The sequence below is a fragment of the Notothenia rossii genome (assembly GCF_949606895.1).
Source record: "Notothenia rossii genome assembly, chromosome: 2".
NCBI lineage: Eukaryota > Metazoa > Chordata > Actinopteri > Perciformes > Nototheniidae > Notothenia > Notothenia rossii.
The window spans coordinates 8,570,712-8,582,784 of NC_136904.1; positions in this window are offsets into that span (position 1 = coordinate 8,570,712).

The window sequence follows — 12,073 nt, forward strand, 5'->3', positions numbered from 1 at the left end:
CAGCCAGCGGGAGGCAGCACAGACTGGAGGATTATAGGATGGCAGAGCACAAACACACTTTTGAATGCATGTATACACAATGCTACTTTAGTGGTTTTAAGGTGACCATATCACACATCTGGGGAGCAGACCCAAACGGCCGGTGGCAGAGGAGAGGATCAGTGGACGGAGGAGCGGTGGCATGTGGCACGCAGAGCAGCGAGCCGACCGCATGCAGTCTCTGTCTGTAATCCTGCGCCCCAGAGAAACGTTTGGTTATGGTTAAAGGCACTGTTGTCCCACATTTCCATCCACTTCTAATTACAACATAGCTGAGGCTCAGTGGCAGCCAGCGTAACTGTTGTTGTTGTTGTTTGTTGACATTACACAGTGCTCCCCCACAACACACTTGTCACACGCACACGTTCAGACGCCTACAATCAAGACCAAGTCGTTCGCACCCGTGTGCAACACCGCTGTGTGTGCACGCAAACAGGAGCACTCAAAATACACACATATGCTACAGGCGTGTTTTACATACACACCAAGAAACACACATCTTTCCACAAAGTGATCAACAAAGTAGTGGTAACCATTGCAGAGCCAGATATAGAGTAAAACAAATGTTTTGGTGCCACGCAGAGATTACTACGACCACACTGGAAAACACAATGTGTAGACGTTTCAGTGTAACAGATATCCCAACTTGTACATAATGTGAGAGAATTTCAGAGCAGTGAAAGGAGTGAGTCACTTGGAGGCCACGTGCTAACTGTACAATACAAATGAGTTACCACTAAGCCATAGGAGCCAGACACGGAATAACCTAAACGCACGGTTGGGAGGGTGGCTTTAAACATTTATTTTGTTATAATTACCAGAAGTACAACATGTAGTCAGTAACCTAATCTGAATAACAAAATATAAAAGTATTTGTATCTGGCTATTTCCCGTTACTTTTGGATTGCTATATTATGTAAGACAACATAAGAAGCAACAAGAGTATCAAAAATAATTGTATTTATTGGAAAGCCTGCCTTTCATTCAGCATATTCAAGCAGTAGCCTACACACCAACAATGAAACACATGAGCACACACAGTTTGCAGATATAACACTCTGAAATAATAGATAACGTTTTAGTTTAATACACACAGTTAAGCTCACACACACCTTTTAGGTTCACCTACTGAATTAAAAACAAGAACAAATGAACCAAAGAAAGCCATAAAGCAGATTCAGGCAGTAGGCGTATAAATTCAGAACAGTACAGTTTACAGAGAAGAAATATAATCTGATCCTTTTACAACAAACACTATAAACTCTTTTTAGTTTTTAGTAACATGGTAAGTGATCACCAATTGTTTTAAATGTAACAGTAATCTGATTACATATTTTACAGCTACCTTTTTTTGCATCCTTAATACGTAATCTTGCTATATGTAATCTGTCCTGCCCAAGCCTGGTGATATGGGTTAGTGGGATAATTCATCAATAATATAACTGCCAAATAAAATATTTTTAAATATTCCTCAGGAAAAAAAGGCAAAACAAGCAAAAATAAAAAGCTAGATAACATCCATCAACTATTTGAGTTAAAAGGTATATGGCATTTTAAACAACCTGAAGATGTTTCAATAAACTAAAGTTTGTTCATTAAAGCATGTTTTTATAACAAAAAAAGGTAAAAGCTGGATGTATCATTGTTTCATTTGTTGTAAATGCAAAAATGACTTACAAATTGTTTGTGTTTACCCGAACACATTTGGATAACAGTCATCACGTCGATGTCTTGATGACGCTGACACTTATCAGGACCAGAGCAACAGCTGCAAGTCTGTCTAAACACATACTGTACTGAACACGCCACAATTTCTCAGTCTGTAATTTAATGTTTGCAATTAAAAACTCCTGTGCTGCCTCTCAAAGCGCGTAATTTACTGAATCAACGCCTTTAAATCAAGCGTTTCCTTCTGTGACAGACTTGTGTCTCCCGGAGGAATTTGCCATTCCAAACCACAGTCTGCGATCCCCACGTTGTTTTCACTCCCAATCACACGCTTTATCTCCAATTGCTGACTAATTACCAAGAGCTAAGGGTTATGGGAAAGGCCCCACAATGGCAGACTGATGTTTTTGTGGTTTTGCATTTGGATTGCTGCTTCTCTTTTAATTGTCTGTGGATTTACAGTGTGTGAAACTGGGGTCAGATGTGAGATGGGTCAAAATAGGGACACGTTTATTTCCCTCTCTCATAGAGGATCTTGTGGAGGCAATGAGCATCAATCTAAAGAAGTATATACATGAATGCATGTTTGCTGGAGACTTTTGCATACCTGAAGGGTACAACTAATTTGCAAGACATGTTTCCACTATGAAATGGAGCCTGTTAGCATTCCCATTTAGTCGTATGTCATCGGTAGGGGCAGACGTATAATTAAATCATTCACTTGAATGAAATAATGACAGGTTCAGGAACAAGACTTTAAAATAAATTCACCGCCAGTCTAACAAGATGTGGTTTGGGTATAAAGTTGAGGCCTGGGGGCCAGATTTTACCTTTAGCATGGCTGTAAGACATTATATTAGAGTGAGTTAACCAATGTTAAAAGTCTAGCAATGGCTTACACCCCTTTTTCCAAGGAGTTTTTTCTCTGGCAGGGTGTGAAATGTAGTTTCTGAGCACTAAAACAAAGAAACACTTAATTGAAATCTTAAAAATGTGTCAGTCGTAAGATCCTCAAGGAACAGGAGAACCTAACCCAAGTTTTTAGCGGTGAGGGAAACTCCACGACAAAGTGAAGCATCATTGCTCGGCATTATCAATCATATCTATTTCACTGTGATCTCAGATGGATGAAGTAATCTGACGACATGCCATGCCTCAGCTGATGTGCGTGCGAAACACCTGAGGTGACTGACTCATATAGAGGCACTGTGCGGTGTGACATGTACGATTCTCCGGAGAGAGAAAAAGGGGGGCGCTTAATGCCTCTGTTCATGATGAAGCAGCGAAATTATGGAGACAGAGTGTGTCATCTCATTCTCTGCTCCTTTCATCATAATCTCCCCCACTACGTTCTGAGAAAAACCCCACTGGAGGCCATCAGCCCCGAACCCGCAGCGGAGAACATCACACACAGATCTACCTATGGCCTATTTCAGCAGTTCACCATACAGACAGCTTATGGATTAACAGCCACCAGTCTTAAAGATGGAGTGAATAGTAAGTCAAATGTACAGAAGTAGAAGGGACTGTGTGTGAGTGTGTGTGTGTGTGTGTGTGTGTGTGTGTGTGTGTGTGTGTGTGTGTGTGTGTGTGTGTGTGTGTGTGAGAGTGTGTGTGTGTGTGTGTGTGTGTGTGTGTGTGTGTGTGTGTGTGTGTGTGTGTGTGTGTGTGTGTGTGTGTGTGTGTGTGTGTGTGTGTGTGTGTTTCTGACCGATCTGACAGGAGGGTCACCTGCCGTGAAGCTGTTATGTAGTGCACCAACTGAAGACTGACATGTTACACGCACACACACACACACGCACGCATGCACCCACGCACGGACGCACACACACACACACACACACACACACACACACACACACACACACACACACACACACACTCCATGCTAACAAATAAATCCTGTTACTGTAATTAAATGTTAAGTCTGACTGAAATTGAAATGTGAAAATAAAAAATGGTGTTGATGTCTGGTTTTGACAAAAAGAATGATACTAGATTGTTTTCTGTGACACTTGAAATATGTCATATACTGTTAATTGACTTGAAACTAAAACAGTGGTGATAAAGTACTTAGAAACTTAGCTAGTGACTACTCAGAACAATGTTTTATCTGCAAAATATAAGTATCAAAAGTAAAATAAAAACATTATGCTGGTTAATATTTTATCAATTATCATCAATCATGCTTTGATTTGTGCACAGCTTTTTACTAAGGGAGCGTAGTTCAACTACTTTTTTGAGTGGTTCTAAAGTGATCTAAAAACACTTAAAACAAACGATAATCTGATAATAGTACTAAATGTTAAATCAAATCTTCAATAGCAGCTGTGTCTGCCAGATAAATATAGAACAGGACAAAAATACAACTTTTCCCCTGAAAAGTGGTGGAGTATGAATAAACATTGAAACACTCTGAATTAGGCCTGCAGTACGTGGGTTATGTACTTTGCCCTTGCCGCACAGTAAAAATACAGTTTCCCGCTTCTTGTGTGTGTGTGGCAGCACCTTTATCCGCGAGTTCAGTCTTAAACTTGGCCACTATCCATTACAACAAAATTGTTGCCTGCTTTTAACATAATTACATTTCTGTTGCTTTGATTCCAGTCCGAAGTAATAAAACACTTCTAACCCAAACCTCAAAATCTATCCCCAAGTACAATTAAAGTTAAAAGTGCAGTTGTTTTATGATAAGAGCTGCAGGGACTGAAGCCACCAAACCCTACCACCTGCTTCTGATTGGCTAGTGGCATGTTATTTTCCCCTCACACATACCCCAGCATGCACTGGGGTTTATTTATTAGGAATAAAAAAAAGGAGTCACTAATCTGTGTTCGGTTCAGACAGCGGGCTCCCCCAACACACTCGTCTCTCTCTCACACACACACACATCTGCGTACCAGCTGAGCAGGGAGCAGTCCCACTGTTAGGCTTTCACATATCAAAGAGCCCGGGGTGCTTTGGCACTGCCGGGGTAGTTGTCCTTTTTTACAAAAGACAAACAAGCAAAGAGCTCGGGATGCGGTCGAGAGACGCCTTTGACACGGTGTTGAAATGGAGACTTGGCACCGTGACATATATGATCTACATGTGTAAAAAAGCTGTGGTGTTCTTTTGTTTTCTTTAAGACATTGTCAGTTGCTTATCCCCAGCCCAGAGCAAAGCGCTCCACATTCTCTATTAATCTGCTTTAACCATGTACCACAAAACAACATCATTTGTGGAATTGTTCGATGTTAAACTTCGGCTTGAGGCTGCTTTTGTGTCAGAAGTGCATGGAAAGTATTACCTCTAGGTGTGTGGTACATTTGTGATGAATTGTATACAAATTTCCAGAGGTCAGGATGTTAGTCTGACACCGTGACATCACCAGAACATAAGCAATTACACATAGTGTGGTGGTGACTGCACCTCAGAGAGATCATCAATTGACAGGCTTTATGAATTATACTACAATCCCCTTAGAGACTAATGTTCCCAAAACATCCTTATTTCTTTCATCAGGGGAAACAGTTATTGATGACGGTAATAATGAGAACAAGGACACGGAGAGGGATGACTGGAGGCCTTTTGTGTCTCACTATGATCTTGCACGACATTGTATTTAACACGTATTAACAAATCGCAGAGGTCCGATTCATGTACCACAGCCCAAATACAGAACACTATTTTAAGCAAATGGAAACAAGGCCCATTTGGGATCAAAGCATCTAATGGATTCTGGATAACCAGAAGCTGCTGTCAGTTGCTGGCCAAACCAAACAGACATGCAAACACATGCGGCGCTGCGTCCAGAAGATTTCCAATCCTGCTCGGAGAATTCTAGCTACATTATATTAATGCAGTCCCCCGTCTTCAAGAACTTATAGCTGCAGGAAAGGACATTTCCGCCTGGAGATTTGACTGAATAAAAAGAAGGCTATCAACCTCTAAAGAAATGACTGGACGGAGTGTAACAAGAGGTGGTGCAGCTGACATTTTTAATGCGAAATGAAAAGATTCCATATATTTTGTTGCGATGACGGACATTTTTCCCAATATGCCTTTTTCACTTCTTATTCTGTCGTGAAACACACCTCATGTGAGAAAAATAAAACAAGGTTAACAAGGAAAACAAATGAGAAGTGAACCAACAAAGAATGTATGATACACAAACAAATTCATTTGACCTTTAAGGGTGGAGTGCAAACTGTCTGTAAATCAACCTGCCATTTAGTTGACTATACAGTAATTACATGTGAAGGCGGCCTCCAGAAGAATGTAGAAAGCTCTGTATATAGGAAGTTGGGTGTGATTTAAACTTTTCAGCCAGTGTTAAATGTAACTGTCACCATTGGCACGCTCCGTAATGTCAACTCATTTGGAAACGAGGAGAAATGTGCGTGGATAAATAAACACGTTTCAGTGTTCATGTCAGTGGTCAGGCTGCTGGGTTTGGGTACAGTTTGGGCTGTCAGATGAATTCTTGATCCCTTGCCAAGTGGAAATCAGTTTCACATTCATCAGCGTGCACTTTTAACATTTATTAGTAACAGATTAACTCAATAAATGTGTGTAGCGGCGTCAATGCACCAGTGAAAATGGCATAGAATAGATTTTTATGGACGCAGAGTGGATTTTGATTTGCACATCAAAAGGCTGTTAGTTTCCTAAAGAACCAATATATGTCCCGAATGTGTACTAACAATCAATATGGGCGCCGTATGTGCGTCCTTTACTGGATTCAGCGACTGGTCACACAACAGAAACGTGGTAACACTGACTCAAGGGGGAAAACATGCACATTAAAGAGCAGAAAAACCCTAGTAAAAAAGCCTCTAACGTGAAACAGTCCCCATCAAAGAGATCCCTCCCAATATTTGTTGAACTCTTACATATACCATTAATGCCATTTCAGCCATTGTTCACTCAGGCTGCGTTTGATCTCCGGGGCTGCCATAACTCTGGGGTAATAGGAGCGCTAATGAGAGGAGTTGGCACTTTATAAACACTGTCAAGCAGGTGGAGTGAGGGGTCACACTGGGCCATTGTGTCCACCTCAGCTGGTCCTATTCAGAGCGACTTATTTTCTCAGATCTTGGGGGTATTTTGACAAATCAGCATATTCCAAGCAGACGTCTTTGTTAGAAGTTAAGTCCGGGCCTGTGCGATTGTATCGTGCTGAACAAATGTGTGATTAATCTGCAGCACAGGCTTCTCCAGAAAACAGGTCACCTCTACAAAAGATATTCCCTCCTGATGGTGCGCGAGGCAAGGACACACACCGCGGATGTGTGCTTCTGTATGGAGTTTTATTACGCCTCTCAGCCTGACATTGTGCGTGAGATATAAAAAGGGGCTCTTTTGTATGTCAAAACCTCACTTTTAATACGTTTCTTATAAAAGTGCTCAGTGATCATGGCATTCAAATCACAGCAATGGCAAAGCGCTTCCTCATTTCGGTGTCTGGAAGTGATCCCAGCCCAGGACGTGTACCACATCTTAGGCTAAGGCTGTACGCTCTTTCTGTTCGCTAACCAAAGGGCTCTTTCCTGCGGTGCTATACAATCATTTATTGAGGCTTAATCAACATGTATTGAATAGTGTATGTACTTTTTAAAGCCATTTTAAAGGCCCCTCGGTGCATTTTAAGCAGCGGCCATGGGGTTAAGGTTTTAACGATATTCCAGCTATAAGGGCTACAGAGGCAATAAATAACTTCTGTCCCCGAAGAGCTTTCACTGTGGCGAGAAACAAGTCTTTTCCCTGAGAATTAAAGAAGGTCTTTATATGAGCTAGACGGCAGGTGCTACTCAGGTCTGCCACTTCTGTCCCTGAAGGATTGCCAACTGAAGTTTAAGATTATTTGCACTGATCCAGTCTGGGCCTCTCTGTTAACAATCCTTATAAGTCAAAACTGTCACATGTATGATACAGAGGAAATGTAGAAAGAAAGCACCTTTTATAAAATGGTAAAACAAATATTTCGAACACGGGTCACATTAGTTTGTCTAAATATGCACAGAATAAAAATATTCAATCCAACATGGAACCTCAAACAGGCTTTAATAAGCATGAAACACAAAGGAGGTGTTAACATCAAGCGTGACAGAATAAAATAAATCAGTAACAGTCAGAGCTGGAACCAAGTCATTGTTTTGCAAGTTAGTTTCAAGTCCCAGGTCCTAAAGTCCTTTAAGTTTTGAGTCCTAAACATGTTGTTGTGCAACCTTGTGTTGCAGTACAATATCCTTGAATCTATGAGTCCTTTAATATCCTACAGAAAGCCTACACATCTTCCGGCGCAGACTGAAAATACATCTCTTTCGACTCCACTTCGAGCGATAGAATTACTAACAAAGAATTTCTAAACAAAGCACTTATATACTAATAAAGGACTGGCTTATGTAAAGCCAGTTGAATTGAAATGTTTTGGCTCTATGAAACCTGATGTACTTTTTTTCTTCAAGTTTGTATCTTCCTGGTCGAATGCACTTATTGTAAGTCACTTTGGATAAAAGCGTCAGCTAAATGCAATGTAATCTAATATTAAGTCAAAATGTTCACTTTACCAAATGGTATTCCATTTTTTATAAATACCAACTTTGCATTCTGCAATTCAACTGTAATAACCATTACATAGTTTTTATTGGCACACTTTTTAAATAACACATGACCACTCTGGGGCATGACCACTCTGGGGCAAATAAAGGATTTCTGATTTGAATCGCTTCGGGGAGGTATCAAGTCTTTTCATGTCAAAAGGCTGAAGTCCATGTGGAGTCACAAGTTATGGGTGCTAAAGTAAAGTCTTCTTAAATCATCAAATGTGTGACATGAGTCCATATGTCCTCTGGGAAAACAAGATAACATTATTTTCACAGTTATCAAAATGACCCAAATCATAACGACAAACAGTTCTGATTGTTCAAATGTAGTATATTTTTAGTAAAGTATTAATTTATTTCTATTACATTTAATATGCAATTATTTACACAAACAATACCTTAAGGAGATTCCCCACGTCGTCAGGTAAGCTGTCCCAAGCTGACCCACACACACTGAAATGATTTAGATCTAATACAACCATTTATGTTATATCTGAGTGAATACTGACTGTGACCATTTAGGCATTTATTCACATAACTTGCGAACTTCACAAAACAGTTCATTGTTCAAATTGTCCTAGACTTAATAGGGCTCTTCAATGCAATACAAAATGCGACATATAAGTAGGTGTGTTTCTCCACAGAAAGAAGAAAAAAAGTACGAATATGAATTACATGTGGGTTCACAATCCGATGAAGGACTGTCATCATAATATTATTCAAAGAGGCAACTCTGATACAACACTTTTAATGCTTATTCTCAACTTTGCACCTTCTTAATTTTGCCAGTTTTCCTGTACTGCATGTGGCAGGACCTTCAGTTATTTGTGGCTCCAGTGAGAAATAAATAGCAAAAACTTTGGAGAATTTCCAAATTCTCCCCACATAGCTACAGAGGACATTTAATCTTTGCCATCAATATGGTAGTGCCTTTTTTAATGCCCTGTAACTAATAGGCCACCGGGTGTGAGCCTCACAGGTACCCTGGTGCTACAAAGAGACCAAACAGGGTGATGTGGGGGCGCTTCAAAGAAAGAGGGCAAGGCGACAGAGAGTATGGAATGGAAAAAGTCAGCAAGAAAAGAACGAGGACATAATCGTTCGGAGGACCCCAGCACATAAACTAAATAATACATTTCAGGTTTTGATATAACTATTACTGCCTGCGAAGAGCTCTTTGATGTTAATTGAAACCACTGGGCAGCACTCTGCTTTAAAGCACTGACAAATAACAGTTTCCTTGGGCTAAGCATTGAAGGTTACCAAGCGCATACTTGCTCCATATGCTCATTCGATATAAATAAAAATCAAAAAAACGAGCTTGTCTTCGCCGAGGCGGCACAAAATGCTGAGGATAGATCCTGGCTCAAGTTGTGGTGAGTGGAAAAATGTTTACAGTTCTTAACAATACCTTCACCAGGGGTCCTGTGGTGTGCAGGACAAAGCCTCACTGTATTGTTTTCAATTTGCTTCCTCTCTTTCATACAGGAACCGCAGCTTAACTTGATAAAGTAATAATACAAATCTAGGTGGCCCAACAGAAACTCCTGCATCGGAAAGATATCATTATTCACAAAGAAGCCTGTCTCTTGTATTTCTGATTTTTCAGGCCATACAATAGTTTGAAGCACAGGGGGAGAGATGATTGTGGGCTCTGGTTTTAATACAAAACAATGGTCTCTGTCTTCCTTTGTGCTTTAGTACGTTCTGGCACGGTGCACTTCTCATCTTTTATTCTTCACCAGCCTTTTTAGACGCTCATTATATCACAAAAAAGAAGCCTTGTCAAAGGGTCATCCGGATCTGATGCAATGCACAATAATAGAAAACATACTCTCCCGTGAATACATGCACATTGCAGCGAGGACCAGGAGAAAGGGATATATAATGACAGAAGAAGTTCAAAGTGTTTTTTTCCCCCTCCATCCCATATGATACCACATCAGAGTGTGTACAGGGATGACCTTGCCTCATGCTGAGCCCCACAGGTCGGACATGAGAGGAGAGGTGCCTGTTTTAGGGGTTGATTCACTGTAGGACAAATGACAGGCATTGTTGAAGGAGGTAATTGGCTTGTTTTCATGTAAAGAGCCTGTACATTATGATTGTTCACAGAGCCTCGGATCTGACCGGGACAGACGAAAAAGATCCAGAAAGAAAATCTCCTTTTTGACATGTTCCCCATCACAATGATTGACAGTGAGAACACATGAATATGGTGTGACCACAGACATTTATAAAGAGTGTGACGCGCTTCCTGAAGTAGGCTGACATCCTGTAATTATGGTTAGAATCGAGTGGTGTGGATTAAAAAAAGATTGCGACTGACAAAAAAAGGGGATGGTAATCTGAAAATAACAAGAAGGAATAGTCAGAAAACATATTTCCAAAAGAAAGTTGTTAAAAATTGCAGTATGAGAGAGGACTGAATCTGAAAGGGTATTATTAATATCTATGGTGCATGGGCCGACTCGTGCAAACGCATTACGATGGTCCAAAACACTTGGAAAAATGTGCTACACAGAAACGCTGCAGATACCAAATGCGTTTTGGCACATTTGTGTTTTTATATTTGCATTGTTTTTGAATTAGCAGCACTTTTATCCTGATAGAAGTGTTTTTGGTTATTATTATGCATTTTTCTCTCCGTAAATATCTCTGCAAGACAGAAAAATAGTGTATATTCCACGATAGCTTATTATCAATGTAATCAACCAAGGAATATATTTATCATCACATGACCAGCAGGTTTAATAAGATAAAATGTAAGTGTATTAAAGGGCTTTCTTAAAGTAAAGCACTTAATTATGATCAAAGCCTTTCCCTTTACCCTTGCTCTGGATGACTCCACAAACCCCCATTACTGAGAACTACATGATTTGAACGGTTTATATACTTTGTGAATAATTTAACAGGACCCACAGTGCACGTGTGATTCTTCAGACATGGGGGTTTTGAGGACACCATCAGACCATCGGGCCACCAGCGATGGAATAAAAAACCAAGCTACTGCAGGGGTTTGTTGGACAAGGTAAAGTGGCCTGTCTGCCATTAAGAGCCCTAGACATTATTTGAACATAATGTACACTCAAAGAGTCCCAGATCTCACAGACTCGGCCAAAAAACGTCAAGCAGGGAACCCTCTGTTCCTTGAAATGTTAACCATAAAAGTGATTGACAGCGGGAATATGTGAATGATAGTTTGACGCATAAAAGCAACATAGTGTAATGATGGATCGGGGTGACAGAGGTCGGGTAAAAGCGGATTTTGACATTAAAAGATCAAAAAGGGAAATTATTTACAACATCATAAGATTTGTTTTCATGATAGTAGCACTCAAAAGGTAATATAGGTTGACATATGTTAATGTTAAAAAACGATATAGCTATGCATGCACATGGATCTAGTTTTCACAAGGTGATTCCAAGGATATTTTTCAAACATACTCTCCCCTCGTAAGACCAGAACAGAGGAGAGGAAATGTACGTTATAAATAGGACTCAAAAGAACCCCCTCCGTTAGGGATGCCAGAGACACCGACATCCTTGAAAGTGGAGCATTTTACAAGACAGGTGAAAGAAACATGTGTGTTGAATCATTGTAGCCGCCTCACTTGGGTCAGCTCTACCATAAAAGAAAAGCGATTACAAAGGAAACTAATGAAGACACTGATCAAAGTCTGTAATGGTAATATGTAGCAGGTGTTTTAGACCCCAGCAGTCCGCTCCACGCACCACCCTCCCACCACCACTGCTGCCCCATCTGTAAAACTCCCTCA